The following is a 12,502-nucleotide window of genomic DNA, read 5'->3' on the forward strand; positions in this document are numbered from 1 at the left end:
CTAGTGTGGGCAGGGCCTGCTTCTCGGAGGAAGTTTTGTTACCTTCATTGGATTGTGCTCACTTTGAAGGAAAGGACTATTTTCTATCTTGTTTTCTGTTGTATAGACAACACCACAGGACACTGCCTGGCATACAATCAGTAAGTATCATTGGATGAATGAATACATTCCCATTTTACCAATAGAGAAACCAAGGCTGAGAGTTTAGGGGATTAAATTATCCAGCTAAGTTAGTGGCAGAGCAGGGACTGCAGTCCAGGCCTCTGGATCAGAAAGACTTCAGGCTCAGGGATTCTTAGAGCCCGGTCCTTATGCCCCTAGAGCCCACATGTTCTCTGGATATAGATGGATGGAGAGTGGTAGGATGTGATGGGAAGAGGCCCAGAGAGGCCTCTGATAACACCTCAGGTGGATTTAAGAGGAGTCCTGTGCCCTGTGACTCTCTTTACTCTCTCACCCTCTCCCGACCAGCTATGAAGGTGAGAGCCTAGCACCTGCCCCAAAGACCTCTGAGTCTTTTTCACCCCCACAACTGTGGGCTGCTCCCCAGCAGCCAGCCACACTTGGTGCAGAATCATTCCATTCCTTTCACTACGGAACACTTGACCGCTGAAGCAACTTTCCTTCCTTTGTCTTTCCTCCCCTCCTTCCTTCCTCTTTCAACTTGCCTAAAGCTCTCCCTTTCTCCCTGTCTCTTCCTCTTTCATTCATTCCTCTCTTTCCAGATCTCTGATCTTCCTCCCTCCCTTTCTTCCTCTTTCACTCCTTTCCTCCCCTCCCTTCCAGCAATAGCCTTGCTCATTCCTCCCTAAATTGAAGGGCAGTAGTGTAGTAAAACAAATCGCTGTCAACAAAGTACATTTCCACTGTATTCATGTCCATGCAGAGACGATTTATCAGGGTCTCTCACCCTGCACTGTTATATAAATGTGGTAATCCAGTGGGAATATGATATCTGAGGAGTCTGTGGATAAAGTCACCATAAAAACTAGCAGTTACCCATCGGGGCTTGGGTTTGATTAACTCACTCACTGCTTTGCCTGCCTCCTGCTTTTCCCCCTCTGGGAGGAAAACTTGACAGGTGGTGACAGCTTATAAAAGATGTTTTCTGCCTCCTTGGGTCCTAGGAGGGCATCTGGAGGATCAAGTGTTTGTAAAGTGACTTAGAAATTACAAAGTGCTACATAATTCAAGAGTATTATTATTTCTGTTGTCATGTGGGCCATCTCTGTGCCTCTTTGGTGTGACAGATGTCTGTTCTGTCTGCAAGGTAACCCCATGGTTGGTGTCTGTAACCTCCTTCTGCTGGCCCGCACCTCTGAGCAATGCTCCTTCCTTTCCCTCTTTCTAGGTAGCCCCTGGGCACCCAGAATCACACTGATGTTTATTTGTCCTAGAACTTTAGTAGGAAGATAAGTTCTTGAAGTGGATGAGAATCCTCTGAGTAGGCCTCCACACTCCATCCCTCAGGAGTGGAGAGTGGGGCAGGTCCGCAAGAGCCAAGGGGAATAGGAGGGAGGCGAGGACCAAGCCCTTAGCCCCAGCCAGACCTCAGGGCAGCTGTACTGTGGGCCTCAGGATTGCGTATGCTGCCCTAGATTACACAGAAGGCCTGCTCAAGGAGGCCCCCACTGCCCTCTGTTCCCAAAACAGGCAGAAAAGCCTGGTGGTTAAGAGCCCAAGAGCTGAGTCCTGGGTTTGACCCTGAGTCTGCTTCTTTCCAGATTATTCCCCATCACTTTTGTCATTTGCAAAATGCAGTGATAATAGTATCTGCCTCATAGAGTTGTTGTGAGTAATAAATGAGATAAAGCTTGTGAAGCACTTAGCACATAGTAAAATAATTTTGTTGTTGTTTTAAGTGTTGCTCAGAATGCTTTCTACATCATGGGCCCTGCTCCTCAAAGTCCTGGCTGTGGGGATACAGACCTTGTCTGACTGCCTCCCCGAGAAAGGGTCCCTAGGTCTGGGTTGTGCCTGCTTCCTTTGGGATCAAGGTATTTCAACCCAGCAGCCCCTGGGAGTCAGAGCTGAGGGACAAGGGGAGGCAATGGAAAGGCAAGAAGAGTTTTGGGGGAGGTGGGTGTCTCGTACATAGAAGTGTCAAGAGACAGAGCGGGAAGTCGGGGAGGTGGCAGGGGTGGAGGGAGGAGGGAAGAAGATAGGATGTTTCTAAGCTGCCAGAATCCTGATGGGGCTGCAGCTCTGGTGCCCTGGCACTTCCTGCCACCCCCAGTCTTAGGAATGAGTCACTAGCGGGAGGAGTGATGGAGGCGTCATGCTCTACCCACAGAGCATCGGGCTGTTCCCCAAAAGAGGGCTAGTGGGAGAGACAAGGAGATCCAGAGGCTTAGGGGCTGAGAGAAGCTAGGAACAAGTGGAGAGAGGAGGAGCTTCTAAGGCTCGGCTCACCTATTGCAAGGCCAGGGTAGCAGGCCCCATCCTCCACTTCTTGTGCTGGCTTCACCGCCCATCCTAGGCAGAAATAATCAATCCACAATTGCTCTTTGACTTCTGCCTCTTCCTGTGGTGGGTTGGGTCTACCCAGTTTTCTTCAAAGGGAGGTGCTTCACATCTTTTTGGTCACCCATAGCGAGGGAGGGGACACGGGTCCACTTGTCCCTTTTCCACCTGGCCAACTCTGAAAGTCTTCTCCCCTTTAAAAGCCTTTCTCTCTGCCCCTGACCAACCTATCCATAACTCTATTACAGTATTTGGCTCATTTTGCTGGGATTTTTTTTTTCAGGAGTCCCTCATCCCTCAGGCTTCCAGTTCCTCAAAGTCAGGGACTTCTTTATGTCCCTAGAGCCCAACGAAAGGCTAGGCATAAATATATGGGTGTGGCCTTGGCCCACAAATACTGCTTTTCCTTCTCTCTTTCTCTAGTTACTGCTATTCCCTGGCTCTTCTTTATAGTTTCCACTTATTGAGCACCTACTTTGTGCCAGGGGTCTTTACATGTTAATCCATTTAATCCTCATAATGACCTAATGCCCGTTTTACAGATGATAAAACTGAGCTCAGTGACGTTAAGTAACTTGTCCAAGGTCACAGAGTCAGCAGGTGCCAGAACTGAGATTTGCCAGTGAAGTCCTCTTTTTTTTTTTTTTTTTTTTTGCTGAGGAAGATTTGCCCTTATCTAATCTCTTTTGCCAGTCTTCTTCTTTTTCTGAGGAAGATTCACCCTGAGCTAACATCTGTTACCAATCTTCCTCTTTATGTATGTGGACCACCACCACAGCATGGCCACTGATGAGTGGTGTACGTCTGTGTCTGGGAACCAAATCCAGGCTGCCAAAGTAGAACATGCTGGACTTAACAACTAGGCCACTGGGGCTGACCCCTCAGATCTTTTTGTTTTAAGAACCTTTTTTTTTTCGCTGGGAAAGATTTGCCCTGAGCTAACACCTGTTGCCAATCTTCCTTTCCTTTTTTTTCCTCCCCAAAACCCCAGTACATGGTTGTAAGTCCTTCTAGTTCTAAGTGAGCCACTGCCATAGCATGGCTACTGACAGACGAGTGGTGTGGTTCCATACCCAGGAACTGAATTTGGGCTGCCAAAGAGGAGCATGCCAAACTTTGACCACTAGGCCATCAGGGTTGGCTCTTAAGAATCTTTATTTTTATTTTATTTATTTATTTATTTATTCTGCTTCTTCTCCTCAAAGCCCCCCAGTACATAGTTGTATATTTTTTCAGTTTGGGTCCTTCTAGTTGTGGCATGTGGGATGCTGCCCCAGTGTGGCCTGACGGGTGGTGCCATGTCCGTGCCCAGGATCTGAACCGGTAAACCCCGGGCCACTGACGCAGAGTGTACAAACTCAACCGCTCGGCCATGGGGCAGACCTCTATTTTTATTTTTTTTAATACAACAATCAGAACTCTTAGTTGTAACAATTTCATACAGATTTTTAGTTAATTTTTGAGTTGCCTGTTGCTTTCCTTCATATATATGTGAATATATATATATATATCTTTATTGAGATGTAATTTATATACTGTACAATTCACTCAATTAAAGTACTCAATTCAGTGGTTTCTAGTATATTTACAGAGTTGTGCAACCATCATCACAATCAATCCCAGAACATTTTTATTAATATTAATATTAATGGAATGGAATAATAGTATTCCATTGTGTGGATATTATAGGGATATACCATCAATATCGTGTTGTATTTATCTATTTATTAGTTGATGGGAATTTGGATTGCTTCCACTTTATGGCTATTTTGAATGTTACTGTGAACATTTGTGTATAGATTTTTTTTTAAAGATTTTATTTTTCATTTTTCTTCCCAAAGCCCCCTGGTATGCAGTTGTGTATTTTTAGTTGTGGGTCCTTCTAGTTGTGGCATGTGGGACGCCACCTCAGTGTGGCCTGATGAGTGGTGCCACGTCCTCGCCCAGGATCCGAACCGGTGAAACCCTGGGCCGCCGAGGCTGAGTGCGACAACTTTAACCACTTGGCCTTGGGGCTGGCTCTAGATTCTTTTTTTTTTGAGGAAGATTAGCCCTGAGCTAACATCCGTGCCCATTTTCCTCTATTTTATCTGTGGGATGCCTACCACAGCATGGCTTGACAAGTGGTGCCTAGATCCGCACCCAGACCACCAAAGCGGAACATGCAAATTTAACCGCTGTGCCCCCAGGCTGGCCCCCATGTATAGATTTTTGTATGAACACTTGTTTTGGTTCCCTTGGGTATATACCTAGCGTTGAAATTGCTGGGCTGTATGATAATTCTATGTTCAACCTTTTGAGGAAATGACAGACTCTTCCAAAGCAGCTGCACCATTTTACAGTTCCACCAGAGGTGTACGAGGGCTCCAATTTTTCCACATCCATCTAACACTTGTGATTATCTATCTTTTTTATTATAGCCATCCTGGTGGTATGATGTATCTCATTGGGGTTTTGTTTTTCATTTCTCTGATGACTAATGATGTTGAACATCTTTTTATGTGCTTATTGACCATTTTGCCAATGTCTTCTTTTGTGAAATGTCTACTCAGATCCTTTGCCTATTTTAAAACTGGGTCATCTTATAATTGAGTTGTGAGAGTTCCTTATATATTCTAGATTCAAGTCTGTTATCAGATAGTGTATGGTTAGCAAATATTCCCTCCCATTCTGTGAGTTGTCTCTTCACTTTCTTGATGGTATCTTTTGAAGCACAAAATTTTTAATCTTGATGAAGTCCACCTTAGCTTTTTGTTTGTTGCTTGTGCTTTTGTTGTCATATCTAAGAAGGCTTTACATAACCTAAATTTATGAAGATTTATTCATAATTTCTTCTGGGAGTTTCATAATTTTAGCTCTTACATTTAAGTCTATGATCCATTTTGAGTTGATTTTTGTTTATGGTATGAGGAAGAGATCCAAGTTCATTCTTTTGTATATGGATATCCGGTTGTTCTAGCATCATTTGTTGAAAAGACTATTCTTTCACCATTGAAGTGTCTTGACATCCTTGTTGAAAAATCAACTGACTATAAATGTGAGGGTTTACTCTGGAGTCTCATGTCTATTCTGTTGATCTACATGTCCACCCTTATGCTGGCACCACACTGATTATTATAGATTTGTAGCAAGTTTTGAATTCAGAAAGTGTGAGTTCTCCAACTTTGTTCTTCTTTTTGAAGATTGTTGTGGTATTCTGGATCTGTGCATTTCCATATGATTTTTAGGATCAGTTTGTTGATTTCTGCAAAGAAGCCAGCTGGGATTTTGTTAGGTATTGTGTTGAATCTGTAGCTCAATTTGGAGAGAAAGACTCTACTCTTAACCTGGATACCATACCGTCTATCAATCCCAATGCAAAAAGAGACAGGAGGCACATACAAGAGGACAGAGAGAGAAAGAGAGAGAAGCAAAAAAGAGGAGGAGGAGAAGAAGAATAAAGGAAGAAGATCATCCATGTGGAACAAGGAGAAATGAATCCAGATTTAGGGAGGTCCCAGGCCAATCAAGAGGCAGAATCTTGAGAACACTGAATTTCTTCCTCACCAGATATATCTTCCATTAACCCAGTGGAAGTTCATATGTTAGCAGATGGTATGCCTTCTTCCTTCCCAAGATCATTCCTTTCTTTTCCCTAGGATCTTTTCCAAATACCTGGAGGTTATGAGGATGCCGTATATACCTTGATTTGTGGGATTTAATGAAAGCTCCCTGTTGAAAAGCCCCAGGTCTCAGTAATGGAGAGAAATGAATCTCATCCCCACCCTCTTTTCTGCAATAGGAAATGTTATAGCCCCTTCTTGGTGAGTACCAGGAAATTTGGCCTGCTCTGCGGCCTCTGTCCTGGAGAGACTGGCATATGGTGGGTGTGCGTGGGTCTCCATAGGGTGCTCTGGGGTGTGCAGGGTGGAGAATGGGGCTGCTACTCTCTTACAGCCTCATCATCTGGTGAACTCAGCTGGGCCCTAAGTGTCTTGTTACAATCTGTGCCTCTGTTCCTCAACCAGACTATCTGTTTTGCTAAGAGCTGGTGAGAGAGAGAGGATATGGGAGGTTGGTGTATAGGCTGGAGGAGAAGTGAGCTTAACTCCCTCCTAGTGGATGGAGAAGGGATGATTGAAATTGCTCATTTAGCAAACGATTTAGCCTGCTGTAGAAAATCCTATTAAATGACAATTCTTATCTCATTCTCTGACTCCTGGGAAGAGCACCTCTTTGTGAAGACCAGGGCTCAGTCTTTTCTCAATCCAGTCAAACAATCATCACCAATAAGAAGCTAAAAGCCAGAGGCAGGGAAACCTTCTTGGAAAACTTCACCAGGTTTCCCTGCCTCTTCCCACCCTTTCACCCTAGTCCCTCATATCATCCGTCAATTATCTAGTTAATTGAGCCTTTTCTCTGCCCATTGTAATATAAATAGCAAGCATTTTATGGGTCCCCATTAAGTGATGTGATCAGTATCAATTACCTAATGAGACTCTGGAAAGTCCTGATTTAAAATCCCGTCCTCAATTGTGACTCACCTTTGTCTGGAGCCAACATGATAATTGGAGTGACATCCAAACTCATGGCACTCCAGATGTGGGGCTTCTACTCCCAGTGTGGGTTTGGCCCTGGGGAAAACTCACCCTCTGCCAAGGGGGCTGATTTCTGTACTTTGTTCTGAAAGGGTGAGTTTTATCTGTCCTGCTCAGAGGGTGATGGGTATATCTGCCCAGACTGTCTGCTCCTGAGGGCAGGGAGTTTTGTCTGTTTGTTCTCTGCTGTTTCCATAGAGCTTATAGACTACCTGGCACATAGCAGGGGTTCCATAAATACTTGATGAATGAAGGAGTAGAATCCTTGGGTGGTCCTTTCAGCCAGGAAGCCCTTCTCTTTGCAAGTTTAGGTATACTAACCTGGAAGACAGGGAGAGATGTTTTGTTTTGTATTTTTCTTTTAGGAAGATTAGTCCTGAGCTAACTACTGCCAATCCTCCTCTTTTTGCTGAGGAAGACTGGCTCTGAGCTAACATCCATGCCCATCTTCCTCTGCTTTATACGTCGGATGCCTGCGACAGTATGGCTTTTGCCAAGCAGTGCCATGTCCGCACCCGGGATCCGAACCGGCGAACCCCGGGCTGCCAAGAAGTGGAACGTGTGGACTTAACTGCTCTGCCATCGGGCTGGCCCCAGGGAGAGATTTTTGTGTTTAGTGATGGTCTTTCTAACCTGAAGATTTGGTAATTGCCCCATTTGGGCTGGTGGCCTGAGACACAAGTATTCGATGTTGACAAGCTGGAGGGTTTCCTCTTTCTCTCTAAACATCCCCACCCACAACCCCAGACAGCCTGGTTAAGGATTATAGTCTGGTTTTTTCCAGAGCAACACAGGTAGTTCCTTTTCTTCCTCACATTTCTTAGCTCCTCCCTTGGAGGAGCAGCACCTTGAAACCACTTGCCAAATCCATTTGTCAAAATCAAAAAATCATTGTCATTTATTCTGTGTCTCAGCAGTTTTTGACCTAGTTGCTAACACCCTTCCTTTGGAAACACTTTCTTTACTTGGTTTCCTGAGTACTAGCACTCTCATGGTTTTCCTCCTGCTTTCCTGGCAGCTCCTTCCTCTATCTTCATGCCCTCTACCTGTTCAAGGCCCCAGGGATCCATTTTCTATCCACCTTCGTTTCTAAGTGATCTTCTCTAGCATCAGCTTAAATACTTTCTATACTGATGATCCCTAATTTATATCTCTGGTTCAGTCCTCTCTTCTGAGCTCCAGACTCAGATATCTAGTGCCTACCTGATATCTCCACTTATTTCTCTACTAGGAATCTCAAACTTGGTATATCCAAAAAGTATTCTTGATTCCTTGACCCTCCTTGCCCACCATTCCCTGCACAATCCTAGGACCTAGTTCTCTCCAAGTGGCATCTCCATTTACCTGGTTGCTCAAGTCAGATACCTAGGGGCCACTCTTGACTCCTCCTTTTCCCTTAGTCACCACATTCAATCTACTAGTTAGCTCTGTAAACTATGTCTCCAAAATATATTCTGCATCTGACCACCTTACGCCAACTTTATCATTACCATCCTGCTCCAAGCCATCATCCTTTTCACCTAGATCACTGTAATAACTTCCTCACCGGTCTCTTTACTTCCACCCTTGCTGCTGACCTCATAGTCTATCTTCAACTCAGGAGTCAGAGTAATCTTTTTTTTTGCTGAGTAAGGTTCACCCTGAGCTAATATCTGTTGCCAATCTTCCTCTTTTTGCTTGAGGAAAATTCTCCCTGGGCTAACATCTGTGCCAATCTTCCTCTATTTTCTAAGTGGGTTGCTGCCACAGCCTGGCCACCGATGAGTGGTGTAGGCTGGGACTGGCCCCCCCTCCCCTTTTTTTAAACAGAAAAAGACTTTATTTTTTCAGGGAAAGATTTGCTCTGAGCTAACATCTGTTGCCAATCTTCTTCTTTTTTCCTCCCCAAAGCCCCAGTGCATGGTTGTATATCCTAGTAGTAAGTTCTTCTATGTGAGCCACTGCCACATCATGGCAGCTGACAGACAGATGGTGTGGTTCCATGACTGGGAAACGAACCTGGGCCACCAAAGCAGTGAGAGGGCTGAACTTTAAACACTACACCATCAGGGCCAGCTCAGAGTAATCTTTTAAAAATATTAAGTCAAATCATGTCTCCATTTTGCTCAAAGTTGTCCAAACAAAAGATGCTCAACATTGTTATTCATCAGGAAAATGCAAATTAAGACCACATTGAAATACAATTATATACCCACCAGAGTTCTAAAATTCTGAAAACACCAAGTGTAGGCAAGGATATGGAGCAACTGGAACTCTTATTCACTGCTGGTGGGAGTGTAAACTGGTAAATGCACTTAGGTAAACTGTTAGTTTCTCCTAAAGTTAAACATATATCTTCACTATTATCCAACAATTCCACTTCTAGGTATATACCCAAGATGAATAAGTGTATGTGTCCAAAAAAGACATGTACAAGAATGTTCATAGCAACCTTATTCATTATAGCCCCAAACTTGAAACAACCCAAATGTACAACAGGAGAATAGCTAAATAAATTGTGGTATATTCATTCAATGGAACACTACACAGCAATGAAAAACTCTGAATATATATAAACTGATGTTGAACTTCTGACCTCCCAAGCTGTAAGAGAACAAATTTCTAAGTCACCAAGGTGTGGTAATTTGTTATGGCAGCTGTAGGAAACCAATCTTTTGATTGGACAACTTTGAGCAAAAGGGAGACATGATTTGACTTCATATTTATAAAAGATTACTTGGATTGGTGGTTACCATAGGGGAAAGGGGGAGGGGGGAGGGCAAAGGGAGTGATTAGGCTCATGTGTGAGGGGATGGACTATAATTAGTTTTTGGGTGGTGAACATGATGTAATCTATGCAGAATTTGAAATATATTATGATTACATCTGAAAATAAATAAATAAATTTTAAAAATTACTTAATATTTTTAAAAGGTTATTATGGTTTAAAAGGCTCCACATAGAGGCCCTGCCCAGCCTCCACAACACCTGGGGGCTCTCCCAAATGGCGCGCCGGCCCGCCAGCTGCCGCAGCAGGCTCCACTGACCGGGCTTTCGCCTGGGAGAGGCTTGGGACTACTGGAGATCTCCTGGGAGAGGTCCGGGGCTGGGTGGAGCTCCAGCGGCTGGCTACGCGGCCTGGGGGAGAAACTCTAGAGTTCAGTCCCGGCAGCAGGCAGAGTCTTTACCGGCCATTATCGGAGAGGCCCCACCCAGCATCCACAACGCCGGGAGGGTCCCAAAGAGGAGAATCCCAGGCAGGGCAGCAGCCGACCAGCTGCCACTGAACTCAAGGTATCCGGCTATCCCCCAGACAGGGCAATGGGCTCCCCGAGATCCTAGGGGAGAGGACTGGGGCTGGGTGGAGTTCCAGCGACCCGGCTCTGTGGCCCAGGGGGAAACTCTACAGTCTCACGGCAGCCTCAGTGATAGCCTCTGCACAGCACTATTAGAGAGCACCCATCCGGCAACCACAAGGCTGGAAGACCCCGGGACAAAAGTAGCATAGCTAGGCGAGCTAACCACAGACTGTAGAAAATGCCCATAGCTCTGCTGTGACCCATAGTGGACAAGTGAGATTTTGTGGGCGCCGACAGTGACAGAGCTGCAAATATAAGTGATCCTGCCCCTGGCCGCTGGGAAAGCCCATAACACCACTGCAGAACCTAAGGAGGGAGCACATCTAGGTGGTCTGCAACAGTAGGCACCAGCAGTCTGAAGCCCCCCTGTGACGGCCCCCACAGCTGAAGAGGGAACCCACAGGATCACTGTGACTGTGAGGAGGGGCCCAGGCCCAGTTAGCAACAGCTGATAGGGTTCCTGGTTGGAGAAGTATAAACAGCTGTCCCCCCACCACACCAGTAGAAACAAGTGGAAGCAGTAACTAAACTCTATCTCTATGCAGAGGCACAAATCTACACCATCAAGCAATATGAAAAAATATATTAAATCTCCAGAACAGAAGGAAAATGACAACCACACAGAAAACAATCCCAAAGACAATGAAATATACAACCTAAATGATGATGACTTCAAAACAGCCATCATTAAAAAACTCAATGAGTTAAAAGAGAATTCAGATAGACAACTCAACGAGTTCAGGAGCTATGTCACAAAAGAGTTTGATACTATAAAGAAGAACCAAACAGAAATACTGGAAATGAAGAACACAGTAGAGGAGATTAAGAAAAATCTAGATGCACTGAAAAGTAGGGCCGATAATATGGTGGAAAGAATTAGCAATTTGGAAGATAGGAATATAGAAATGCTGCAGGCAGAGGAGGAGAGAGAGCTAAGACTAAAAAGAAATGAAGAAACTCTCCGAGAATTATCTGACACAATTAGGAGATGCAACCTAAGGATTATAGGTATACCAGAAGGGAGAAGAGAGGGAGAAGGGGGCAGAAAGCCTAGTCAAAGAACTTAGTCAAAGAAAGCCTAGTCAAATGGCTGAGAACTTCCCAAACCTGGGGAGAGAGATGGAACTTCATGGACAGAAGCCAATAGATCTCCAAACTTTATCAATGCAAGTAGACCAACCCCAAGACATATAGTAGTGAAGCTAGCAAAAGTCAATGACAAGGAGAGAATACTAAGGGCAGCCGGGCAGAAGAAATTAACCTACAAAGGAACCCCCATCAGGCTATCAGCAGATTTCTCAGCAGAAACTTTACAGGCTAGAAGAGGATGGAATGATATATATTCAAAAATCTGAAGGACAAAAACCTGCAGCCGAGAATTCTGTACCCAGCGAAAATATCCTTCAAATACGATGGAGAAATAAAAACTTTCCCAGATAAACAAAAATTAAGGGAGTTCATTGCCACCAAACCTCCTCTTCAAGAAATGCTCAGGAAAACCCTCATTCCTTAAAAATCGAAAAAAGGAAAGGGACTACAAAACCAAGAGCAAAGGAGATAAGTAGAAGGACAATAACAGAGAGTAGCAGCTCTCCATCAGAACAGACTAAACCATGGGATGAGAAACAAAGGAAATTGAAGAGAACCAGAAAACAAGACATAAAATGGCAGCGGTAGGCCCCCACATTTCAATAATCACTCTAAATGTAAATGGATTGAACTCTCCAATCAAAAGACACAGAGTGGCAGGATGGATCAAAGAACAAGACCCAACAATATGCTGCCTCCAGGAAACACACCTCAACCCCAAAGACAAACACAGACTCAGAGTGAAGGGATGGAAGACAATACTCCAAGCTAATAATGAACAAAAGAAAGCAGGTGTCGCTATACTAATATCAGACAAAGTAGACTTCAAAGCAAAACAGGTAAAGAGAGACAAAGAGGGACAGTATATAATGATAAAAGGGACTCTCCACCAAGAAGACATAACACTTGTAAATATATACACACCCAACACAGGAGCACCAAAATTTGTAAAGCAACTCTTAACAGAACTAAAAGAAGACATCAACAACAATACTATAATAGTAGGGGACCTCAACACCCCATTAACACCAATGG

General features: G+C 44.5%; 1 protein-coding gene across 3 annotated transcripts in view; it reads left to right on the plus strand.

Annotated features, from left to right (window-relative positions):
* The window catches only part of SIL1 (SIL1 nucleotide exchange factor), a 256,886-nt gene that overhangs the window by 17,318 nt on the left and 227,066 nt on the right, over positions 1 to 12,502 (plus strand). The window lies entirely within an intron of this gene.

Source organism: Equus asinus, chromosome 9, assembly GCF_041296235.1.
Source record: "Equus asinus isolate D_3611 breed Donkey chromosome 9, EquAss-T2T_v2, whole genome shotgun sequence".
In the NCBI taxonomy this organism is placed as follows: domain Eukaryota; kingdom Metazoa; phylum Chordata; class Mammalia; order Perissodactyla; family Equidae; genus Equus; species Equus asinus.